We start from the raw sequence: 13,079 nt of genomic DNA on the forward strand, positions 1-13,079 counted from the left end.
CTGGTTGTCTTTATTTTGAACCCATAATAAAGGGATAATTCCAACATTGGAAAAATCTCAATTTTTGCATACGCGGACGTGTAAGATTTGGTGGTGTTCCGTATATTTTTGTTTCTGCTTTTTCCAAAGTTCTATCAAAAATACAAGGCTAGGAGGCATTTCTTATGTATTTTTGACTGGTTTTCTTTATTTTGACCCCACATTAAAGGGATAAATCCAATATTGAAAAAATCTCAATTTTTGCATACGCGGACGTGTAAGATTTGGTGGTGTTCCGTATATTTTTGTTTCTGCTTTTTACAAAGTTCTATTAAAAATACAAGGCTAGGAGGAATGTCTTATGTATTTTTGACTGGTTTTCTTTATTTTTACCACATAATAAAGGGATAATTCCAACATTGAAAAAATCTCAATTTTTGCATACGCGGACGTGTAAGATTTGGTGGTGTTCCGTATATTTTTGTTTCTGCTTTTTACAAAGTTCTATTAAGAATAGAAGGCTAGGAGGCATTTTTTTTGTATTTTTGACTGGTTTTCTGTATTTTGACCCTATAATAAAGGGATAATTCCAACATTGAAAACATCTCAATTTTTACATACGCGGACGTGGGAGATTTGGTGGTGTTCCGTATATTTTTGTTTATGCTTTTTACAAAGTTCCATTAAAAATACAAGGCACGGAGACATTTCTTATTTATTTTTGACTGGTTTTCTTTATTTTGAACCCATAATAAATAGATAATTCCAACATAGAAAAAAATCTCAGTTTTTGCATACGCGGACGTGTAAGATTTGGTGGTGTTCCATATATTTTTGTTTCTGCTTTTTACAAAGTACTATTAAAAATACAAGGCTAGGAGGCATTTCTTATGTATTCTTAACTGGTTTTCTTTATTTTGAATCCATAATAAAGGGATAATTCCAACATTGAAAAAATCTCAATTTTTGCATACGCGGAGGTGTAAGATTTGGTGGTGTTACATATATTTTTGTTTTTGCTTTTTACAAAGTTCTATCAAAAATGGAAGGCTAGGAGACATTTCTTATGTATTCTTTACTGGTTTTCTTTATTTTGAATCCATAATAAAGGGATAATTCCAACATTGAAAAAATCTCAATTTTTGCATACGCAGACGTGTAAGATTTGGTGGTCTTCCGTATATTTTTATTTTTGCTTTTTACAAAGTTCTATTAAAAATACAAGGCACGGAGGCATTTCTTATGTATTTTTGACTGGTTTTCTTTATTTTGAACCAATAATAAAGGGATAATTCCAACATTGAAAAAATCTCAATTTTTGCATACGCAGACGTGTAAGATGTGGTGGTGTTCCGTATTTGTTTTGTCTGCTTTTTACAAAGTTCTATTAAAAATAGTAGGGAAGGAGACATTTCTGATGCATTTTTGACTGGTTTTCTTTATTTTGACCTCATAATAAAGGGATAATTCCAACATTGAAAAAATCTCAATTTTTGCATACGCGGACGTGTAAGATTTGGTGGTGTTCCGTATATTTTTATTTCTGCTTTTTACAAACTTCTATTAAAAATACAAGGCAAGGAGGCATTTCTTATGTATTTTTGACTGGTTTTCTTTATTGTGACCCCATAATACAGGGATAATTCCAACATTGAAAAAATCTCAATTTTTGCATACGCAGACGTGTAAGATTTGGTGGTGTTCCGTATATTTTTGTTTCTGCTTTTTACAAAGTTCTATTAAAAATAAAAGGCAAAGAGGCATTTCTTATGTATTTTTGACTGGTTTTCTTTATTTTGACCCCATAATAAAGGGATAATTCCAACATTGGAACAATCTCAATTTTTGCATACGCGGACGTGTAAGATTTGGTGGTGTTGCGTATATTTTTGTTTCTGGTTTTTACAATGTTCTATTAAAAATACAAGGCAAAGAGGCATTTCTTATGTATTTTTGACTGGTTGTCTTTATTTTGAACCCATAATACAGGGATAATTCCAACATTGGAAAAATCTCAATTTTTGCATACGCGGACGTGTAAGATTTGGTGGTGTTCCGTATATTTTTGTTTCTGCTTTTTCCAAAGTTCTATAAAAATACAAGGCTAGGAGGCATTTCTTATGTATTTTTGACTGGTTTTCTTTATTTTGACCCCACATTAAAGGGATAAATCCAATATTGAAAAAATCTCAATTTTTGCATACGCGGACGTGTAAGATTTGGTGGTGTTCTGTATATTTTCATTTCTGCTTTTTCCAAAGTTCTATTAAAAATACAAGGCTAGGAGGCATTTCTTATGTATTTTTGACTGGTTTTCTTTATTTTTACCACATAATAAAGGGATAATTCCAACATTGAAAAAATCTCAATTTTTTCATACGCGGACGTGTAAGATTTGGTGGTGTTCCGTATATTTTTGTTTCTGCTTTTTACAAAGTTCTATTAAGAATAGAAGTCTAGGAGGCATTTTTTTTGTATTTTTGACTGGTTTTCTGTATTTTGACCCTATAATAAAGGGATAATTCCAACATTGAAAACATCTCCATTTTTGCATACGCGGACGTGGGAGATTTGGTGGTGTTCCGTATATTTTTGTTTATGCTTTTTACAAAGTTCCATTAAAAATACAAGGCACGGAGGCATTTCTTATTTATTTTTGATTGGTTTTCTTTATTTTGAACCCATAATAAATAGATAATTCCAACATAGAAAAAAATCTCAGTTTTTGCATACGCGGACGTGTAAGATTTGGTGGTGTTCCGTATATTTTTGTTTCTGCTTTTTAGAAAGTTCTATTCAAAATACAAGGCTCGGAGGCATTTCTTATGTATTTTTGACTGTTTTCTTTATTTTGACCTCATAATAAAGGGATAATTCCAACATTGGAACAATTTCAATTTTTGCATACGCGGACGTGTAAGATTTGGTGGTGTTCCGTATATTTTTGTTTCTGCTTTTTCCAATTTCTATTAAAAATACAAGGCTAGGAGGCATTGCTTATGTATTTTTGACTGGTTTTCTTTATTTGACCCCATAATAAACGGATAAATCCAATATTGAAAAAATCTCAATTTTTGCATACGTGGACGTGTAAGATTTGGTGGTGTTCTGTATATGTTCGTTTCTGCTTTTTAAAAAGTTCTATTAAAAATACAAGGCTAGGAGGCATTTCTTATGTATTTTTGACTGGTTTTCTTTATTTTGACCCCATAATAAAGGGATAATTCCAACATTGAAAAAATCTCAATTTTTGCATACGCGGACGTGTAAGATTTGGTGGTGGTCCGTATATTTTTGTTTGTGCTTTTTACAAAGTTCCATTAAAGATAAAAGGCACGGAGGCATTTCTTATGTATTTTTGACTGGTTTTCTTTATTTTGAACCCATAATAAAGGGATAATTCCAACATTGAAAAAATCTCAATTTTTGCATACGCGGACGTGTAAGATGTGGTGGTGTTCCGTATATTTTTTTTCTGCTTTTTACAAAGTTCTATTAATAATATAAGGCACGGACACATTTCTGATGTATGTTTGAGTTGTTTTCTTTATTTTGACCCCATAATAAAGGGATAATTCCAACATTGAAACAATCTCAATTTTTGCATACGCGGACGTGTAAGATGTGGTGGTGTTCCCTATATTTTTTTTTCTGCATTTTACAAAGTTCTATAAAAAATAGAAGGCAAGGAGCCATTTCTGATGTATTTTTGACTGGTTTTCTTTATTTTTACCACATAATAAAGGGATAATTCCAACATTGAAAAAATCTCAATTTTTGCATACGCGGACGTGTAAGATTTGGTGGTGTTCCATATATTTTTGTGTTTGCTTTTTACAAAGTTCCATCAAAAATGGAAGGCTAGGAGGCATTTCTTATGTATTCTTTACTGGTTTTCTTTATTTTGAACCCATAATAAATAGATAATTCCTACATTGAAAAAATCTCAGTTTTTGCATACGCGGACGTGTAAGATTTGGTGGTGTTCCGTATATTTTTGTTTCTGCTTTTTACAAAGTTCTATTAAGAATAGAAGGCTAGGAGGCATTTTTTTTGTATTTTTGACTGGTTTTCTTTATTTTGACCCCATAATAAAGGGATAATTCCAACATTGAAAACATCTCAATTTTTACATACGCGGACGTGGGAGATTTGGTGGTGTTCCGTATATTTGTGTTTATGCTTTTTACAAAGTTCCATTAAAAATACAAGGCACGGAGGCATTTCTTATTTATTTTTGACTGGTTTTCTTTATTTTGAACCCATAATAAATAGATAATTCCAACATTGAAAAAATCTCAGTTTTCGCATACGCGGACGTGTAAGATGTGGTGGTGTACCATATATTTTTGTTTCTGCTTTTTACAAAGTACTATTAAAAATACAAGGCTACGAGGCATTTCTTATGTATTTTTGACTTGTTTTCTTTATATTGACCCCATAATAAAGGGATAATTCCAACATTGAAAAAATCTCAATTTTGGCATACGCGGACGTGTAAGATTTGGTGGTGTTCCATATATTTTTGTTTTTGCTTTTTACAAAGTTCCATCAAAAATGGAAGGCTAGGAGGCATTTCTTATGTATTCTTTACTGGTTTTCTTTATTTTGAATCCATAATAAAGGGATAATTCCAACATTGAAAAAATCTCAATTTTTGCATACGCGGACGTGTAAGATTTGGTGGTGTTACATATATTTTTGTTTTTGCTTTTTACAAAGTTCTATAAAAAATAGAAGGCTAGGAGGAATGTCTTATGTATTTTTGACTGGTTTTCTTTATTTTGAATCCATTATATAGGGATAATTCCAACATTGAAATATCTCAATTTTTGCATACGCGGACGTGTAAGATTTGGTGGTGTTCCGTATATTTTTATTTTTGCTTTTTACAAAGTTCTATTAAAAATACAAGGCACGGAGGCATTTCTTATGTATTTTTGACTGGTTTTCTTTATTTTGAACCAGTAATAAAGGGATAATTCCAACATTGAAAAAATCTCAATTTTTGCATACGCAGACGTGTAAGATGTGGTGGTGTTCCGTATTTTTTTTTCTGCTTTTTACAAAGTTCTATTCAAAATAGTAGGGAAGGAGACATTTCTGATGCATTTTTGACTGGTTTTCTTTAGTTTGACCCCATAATAAAGGGATAATTCCAACATTGAAAAAATCTCAATTTTTGCATACGCGGACGTGTAAGATTTGGTGGTGTTCCGTATATTTTTATTTCTGCTTTTTACAAAGTTCTATTAAAAATAAAAGGCAAGGAGGCATTTCTTATGTATTTTTGACTGGTTTTCTTTATTTTGTCCCTATAATACAGGGATAATTCCAACGTTGAAAAAATCTCAATTTCTGCATACGCAGACGTGTAAGATTTGGTGGTGTTCTGTATATTTTTGTTTCTGCTTTTTACAAAGTTCTATGAAAAATACAAGGCTAGGAGGCATTTCTTATGTATTGTTGACTGGTTTTCTTTATTTTGACCCCATAATAAAGGGATAATTCCAACATTGAAAAAATCTCAATTTTTGCATACGCGGACGTGTAAGATTTGGTGGTGTTCCGTATATTTTTGTTGTGCTTTTTACAAAGTTCCATTAAAAATAAAAGGCACGGAGGCATTTCTTATGTATTTTTGACTGGTTTTCTTTATTTTGAACCCATAATAAATGGATAATTCCAACATTGAAAAAATCTCAATTTTTGCATACACGGACGTGTAAGATGTGGAGGTATTCCGTATATTTTTTTTTCTGCTTTTTACAAAGTTCTATTGATAATAGAAGGCACGGACACATTTCTGATGTATTTTTGAGTTGTTTTCTTAATTTTGACCCCATAATAAAGGGATAATTCCAACATTAAAAAAATCTCAATTTTTGCATACGCGGACGTGTAAGATTTGGTGGTGGTCCATATATTTTTGTGTCTGCTTTTTACAAAGTACTATTAAAAATACAAGGCTAGGAGGCATTTCTTATGTATTTTTGCCTATTATCTTTATATTGACCCCATAATAAAGGGATAATTCCAACATTGAAAAAATCTCAATTTTTGCATACGCGGACGTGTAAGATTTGGTGGTGTTCCGTATATTTTTGTTTCTGCTTTTTACAATGTCCTATTAAAAATACAAGGCAAAGAGGCATTTCTAATGTATTTTTGACTGGTTGTCTTTATTTTGAACCCATAATAAAGGAATAATTCCAACATTGGAAAAATCTCAATTGTTGCATACGCGGCCGTGTAAGATTTGGTGGTGTTCCATATATTTTTGTTTCTGCTTTTTACAAAGTACTATTAAAAATACAAGGCTAGGAGGCATTTCTTATGTATTTCTGACTTGTTTTCTTTATATTGACCCCATAATAAAGGGATAATTCCAACATTGAAAAAATCTTAATTTTTGCATACGCGGACGTGTAAGATTTGGTGGTGTTCAATATATTTTTGTTTTTGCTTTTTACAAAGTTCTATCAAAAATGGAAGGCTAGGAGGCATTTCTTATGTATTCTTTACTGGTTTTCTTTATGTTGATTCCATAATAAAGGGATAATTCCAACATTGAAAAAATCTCAATTTTTGCATACGCGGACGTGTAAGATTTAGTGGTGTTACATATATTTTTGTTTTTGCTTTTTACAAAGTTCTATAAAAAATAGAAGGCTAGGAGGAATTTCTTATGTATTTTTGACTGGTTTTCTTTATTTTGAATCCATTATATAGGGATAATTCCAACATGGAAATATCTAAATTTTTGCATACGCGGACGTGTAAGATTTGGTGGTGTTCCGTATATTTTTATTTTTGCTTTTTACAAAGTTCTATTAAAAATACAAGGCTAGGAGGCATTTCTTATGTATTTTTGACTGGTTTTCTTTATTTTGAACCAATAATAAAGGGATAATTCCAACATTGAAAAAATCTCAATTTTTGCATACGCAGACGTGTAAGATGTGGTGGTGTTCCGTATTTTTTTTTTCTGCTTTTTACAAAGTTCTATTCAAAATAGTAGGGAAGGAGACCTTTCTGGGTCATTTTTGACTGGTTTACTTTGTTTTGACCCCATAATAAAGGGATAATTCCAACATTGAAAAAATCTCAATTTTTGCATACGCGGACGTGTAAGATTTGGTGGTGTTCCGTATATTTTTATTTCTGCTTTTTACAAAGTTCTATTAAAAATAAAAGGCAAGGAGGCATTTCTTATGTATTTTTGACTGGTTTTCTTTGTTGTGACCCAATAATACAGGGATAATTCCAATATTGAAAAAATCTCAATTTTTGCATACGCAGACGTGTAAGATTTGGTGGTGTTCCGTATATTTTTGTTTCTGCTTTTTACAAAGTTCTATTACAAATAAAAGGCAAAGAGGCATTTCTTATGTATTTTTGACTGGTTTTCTTTATTTTGAACCCATAATAAAAGGATAATTCCAACATTGGAACAATCTCAATTTTTGCATACGCGGACGTGTAAGATTTGGTGGTGTTCCGTATATTTTTGTTTGTGCTTTTTACAAAGTTCCATTAAAAATAAAAGGCACGGAGGCATTTCTTATGTATTTTTGACTGGTTTTCTTTATTTTGAACCCATAATAAAGGGATAATTCCAACATTGAAAAAATCTCAATTTTTGCATACGCGGACGTGTAAGATTTGGTGGTGTTCCGTATATTTTTGTTTGTGCTTTTTACAAAGTTCCATTAAAAATAAAAGGCACGGAGGCATTTCTTATGTATTTTTGACTGGTTTTCTTTATTTTGAACCCATAATAAATGGATAATTCCAACATTGAAAAAATCTCAATTTTTGCATACGCGGACGTGTAAGATGTGGTGGTGTTCCGTATATTTTTTTTTCTGTTTTTTTACAAAGTTCTATTAATAATAGAAGGCACGGACACATTTCTGATGTATTTTTGAGTTGTTTTCTTTTTTTTGACCCCATAATAAAGGGATAATTCCAACATTGAAAAAATCTCAATTTTTGCATACGCGGACGTGTAAGATGTGGTGGTGTTCCGTATATTTTTTTTCTGCTTTTTACAAAGTTCTATTAATAATAAAAGGCACGGACACATTTCTGATGTATTTTTGAGTTGTTTTCTTTATTTTGAACCCATAAAAAAGGGATAATTCCAACATTGAAAAAATCTCAATTTTGGCATACGCGGACGTGTAAGATGTGGTGGTGTTCCGTATATTTTTTTTTCTGCCTTTTACAAAGTTCTATTAAAAATAGAAGGCAAGGAGACATTTCTGATGTATTTTTGACTGGTTTTCTTTATTTTTACCACATAATAAAGGGATAATTCCAACATTGAAAAAATCTCAATTTTTGCATACGCGGACGTGTAAGATTTGGTGGTGTTCCGTATATTTGTGTTTATGCTTTTTACAAAGTTCTATTAAGAATAGAAGGCTAGGAGGCATTTTTTTTGTATTTTTGACTGGTTTTCTTTATTTTGACCCCATAATAAAGGGATAATTCCAACATTGAAAACATCTCAATTTTTACATACGCGGACGTGGGAGATTTGGTGGTGTTCCGTATATTTTTGTTTATGCTTTTTACAAAGTTCCATTAAAAATACAAGGCACGGAGGCATTTCTTATTTATTTTTGACTGGTTTTCTTTATTTTGAACCCATAATAAAGGGATAATTCCAACATTGAAAAAATCTCAGTTTTTGCATACGCGGACATGTAAGATTTGGTGGTGTTCCATATATTTTTGTTTCTGCTTTTTACAAAGTACTATTAAAAATACAAGGCTCGGAGGCATTTCTTATGTATTTCTGACTTGTTTTCTTTATATTGACCCCATAATAAAGGGATAATTTCAACATTGAAAAAATCTCAATTTTTGCATACGCGGACGTGTAAGATTTGGTGGTGTTCCATGTATTTTTGTTTTTGCTTTTTACAAAGTTCTATCAAAAATGGAAGGCTAGGAGGCATTTCTTATGTATTCTTTACTGGTTTTCTTTATTTTGAATCCATAATAAAGGGATAATTCCAACATTGAAAAAATCTCAATTTTTGCATACGCGGACGTGTAAGATTTGGTGGTGTTACATATATTTTTGTTTTTGCTTTTTACAAAGTTCTATAAAAAATAGAAGGCTAGGAGGAATTTCTTATGTATTTTTGACTGGTTTTCTTTATTTTGAATTTATTATATAGGGATAATTCCAACATTGAAATATCTCAATTTTTGCATACGCTGACGTGTAAGATTTGGTGGTGTTCCGTATATTTTTATTTTTGCTTTTTACAAAGTTCTATTAAAAATACAAGGCACGGAGGCATTTCTTATGTATTTTTGACTGGTTTTCTTTATTTTGAACCAATAATAAAGGGATAATTCCAACATTGAAAAAATCTCAATTTTTGCATACGCAGACGTGTAAGATGTGGTGGTGTTCCGTATTTTTTTTTCTGCTTTTTACAAAGTTCTATTCAAAATAGTAGGGAAGGAGACATTTCTGATGCTTTGTTGACTGGTTTTCTTTATTTTGACCCCATAATAAAGAGATAATTCCAACATTAAAAAAATCTCAATTTTTGCATACGCGGACGTGTAAGATTTGGTGGTGTTCCATATATTTTTGTTTCTGCTTTTTACAAAGTTCTATGAACAATAAAAGGCAAAGAGGCATTTCTTATGTATTTTTGACTGGTTGTCTTTATTTTGAACCCACAATAAAGGGATAATTCCAACATTGGAAAAATCTCAATTTTTGCATACGCGGACGTGTAAGATTTGGTGGTGTTCCGTATATTTTTGTTTCTGCTTTTTCCAAAGTTCTAATAAAAATACAAGGCTGGGAGGCATTTCTTATGTATTTTTGACTGGTTTTCTTTATTTTGAACCCACATTAAAGGGATAAATCCAATATTGAAAAAATCTCAATTTTTGCATACGCGGACGTGTAAGATTTGGTGGTGTTCTGTATATTTTCGTTTCTGCTTTTTACAAAGTTCTATTAAAAATACAAGGCTAGGAGGCATTTCTTATGTATTTTTGACTGGTTTTCTTTATTTTTACCCCATAATAAAGGGATAATTCCAACATTGAAAAAATCTCAATTTTTGCATACGCAGACGTGTAAGATGTGGTGGTGTTCCGTATTTTTTTTTCTGCTTTTTACAAAGTTCTATTCAAAATAGTAGGGAAGGAGACATTTCTGATGCATTTTTGACTGGTTTTCTTTATTTTGATCCCATAATAAAGGGATAATTCCAACATTGAAAAAATCTCAATTTTTGCATACGCGGACGTGTAAGATTTGGTGGTGTTCCGTATATTTTTATTTCTGCTTTTTACAAAGTTCTATTAAAAATAAAAGGCAAGGAGGCATTTCTTATGTATTTTTGACTGGTTTTCTTTATTTTGTCCCTATAATACAGGGATAATTCCAACGTTGAAAAAATCTCAATTTCTGCATACGCAGACGTGTAAGATTTGGTGGTGTTCTGTATATTTTTGTTTCTGCTTTTTACAAAGTTCTATGAAAAATACAAGGCTAGGAGGCATTTCTTATGTATTGTTGACTGGTTTTCTTTATTTTGACCCCATAATACAGGGATAATTCCAACATTGAAAAAATCTCAATTTTTGCATACGCGGACGTGTAAGATTTGGTGGTGTTCCGTATATTTTTGTTGTGCTTTTTACAAAGTTCCATTAAAAATAAAAGGCACGGAGGCATTTCTTATGTATTTTTGACTGGTTTTCTTTATTTTGAACCCATAATAAATGGATAATTCCAACATTGAAAAAATCTCAATTTTTGCATACGCGGACGTGTAAGATTTGGTGGTGTTCCATATATTTTTGTGTCTGCTTTTTACAAAGTACTATTAAAAATACAAGGCTAGGAGGCATTTCTTAGGTATTTTTGCCTATTATCTTTATATTGACCCCATAATAAAGGGATAATTCCAACATTGAAAAAATCTCAATTTTTGCATACGCGGACGTGTAAGATGTGGTGGTGTTCCGTATATTTTTTTTCTGCTTTTTACAAAGTTCTATTAAAAATAAAAGGCAAAGAGGCATTTCTTATGTATTTTTGACTGGTTGTCTTTATTTTGAACCCACAATAAAGGGATAATTCCAACATTGAAAAAATCTCAATTTTTGCATACGCGGACGTGTAAGATTTGGTGGTGTTCCGTATATTTTTGTTTCTGCTTTTTCCAAAGTTCTAATAAAAATATAAGGCTGGGAGGCATTTCTTATGTATTTTTGACTGGTTTTCTTTATTTTGAACCCACATTAAAGGGATAAATCCAATATTGAAAAAATCTCAATTTTTGCATACGCGGACGTGTAAGATTTGGTGGTGTTCTGTATATTTTCGTTTCTGCTTTTTACAAAGTTCTATTAAAAATACAAGGCTAGGAGGCATTTCATATGTATTTTTGACTGGTTTTCTTTATTTTGACCCCATAATAAAGGGATAATTCAAACATTGAAAAAATCTCAATTTTTGCATACGTGGACGTGTAAGATTTGGTGGTGTTCCGTATATTTTTGTTTGTGCTTTTTACAAAGTTCCATTAAAAATAAAAGTCACAGAGGCATTTCTTATGTATTTTTACTGGTTGTCTTTATTTTGAACCCATAATAAATGGATAATTCCAACATTGAAAAAATCTCAATTTTTGCATACGCGGACGTGTAAGATGTGGTGGTGCTCCGTATATTTTTTTTTTGTGCATTTTACAAAGTTCTATTAAAAATAGAAGGCAAGGAGACATTTCTGATGTATTTTTGACTGGTTTTCTTTATTTTTACCACATAATAAAGGGATAATTCCAACATTGAAAAAAACTCAATTTTTACATACGCGGACGTGTAAGATTTGGTGGTGTTCCGTATATTTTTGTTTCTGCTTTTTACAAAGTACTATAAAAAATACAAGGCTAGGAGGCACTTCTTATGTATTTCTGACTTGTTTTCTTTATATTGATCCCATAATAAAGGGATAATTCCAACATTGAAAAAATCTAAATTTTTGCATACGCGGACGTGTAAGATTTGGTGGTGTTCCATATATTTTTGTTTTTGCTTTTTACAAAGTTCTATCAAAAATGGGAGGCTAGGAGGCATTTCTCATGTATTCTTTACTGGTTTTCTTTATTTTGATTCCATAATAAAGGGATAATTCCAACATTGAAAAAATCTCAATTTTTGCATACGCGGACATGTAAGATGTGGTGGTGTTCCGTATATTGTTTTTTTCTGCATTTTACAAAGTTCTATTAAAAATAGAAGGCTAGGAGACATTTCTGATGTATTTTTGACTGGTTTTCTTTATTTTGACCCAATAATAAAGGGATAATTCCAACATTGAAAACATCTCAATATTTGCATACGCGGACGTGTAAGATTTGGTGGTGTTCCGTATATTTTTGTTTCTGCTTTTTACAAAGTTCTATTCAAAATACAACGCTAGGAGGAATTTCTTATGTATTTTTGACTGGTTGTCTTTATTTTGAACCCATAATAAAGGGATAATTCCAACATTGGAACAATCTCAATTTTTGCATACGCGGACGTGTAAGATTTGGTGGTGTTCCATGTATTTTTGTTTTTGCTTTTTACAAAGTTCTATCAAAAATTGAAGGCTAGGAGGCATTTCTTATGTATTCTTTACTGGTTTTCATTTATTTTGAATCCATAATAAAGGGATAATTCCAACATTGAAAAAATCTCAATTTTTGCATACGCGGACGTGTAAGATTTGGTGGTGTTACATATATTTTTGTTTTTGCTTTTTACAAAGTTCTATAAAAAATAGAAGGCTAGGAGGAATTTCTTATGTATTTTTGACTGGTTTTCTTTATTTTGAATCCATTATATAGGGATAATTCCAACATTGAAATATCTCAATTTTTGCATACGCGGACGTGTAAGATTTGGTGGTGTTCCGTATATTTTTATTTTTGCTTTTTACAAAGTTCTATTAAAAATACAAGGCACGGAGGCATTTCTTATGTATTCTTTACTGGTTTTCTTTATTTTGAACCAATAATAAAGGGATAATTCCAACATTGAAAAAATCTCAATTTTTGCATACG

The sequence above is a fragment of the Euprymna scolopes genome, chromosome 9 (assembly GCF_053919585.1).
Source record: "Euprymna scolopes isolate OS-2025 chromosome 9, ASM5391958v1, whole genome shotgun sequence".
In the NCBI taxonomy this organism is placed as follows: Eukaryota; Metazoa; Mollusca; class Cephalopoda; order Sepiida; family Sepiolidae; genus Euprymna; species Euprymna scolopes.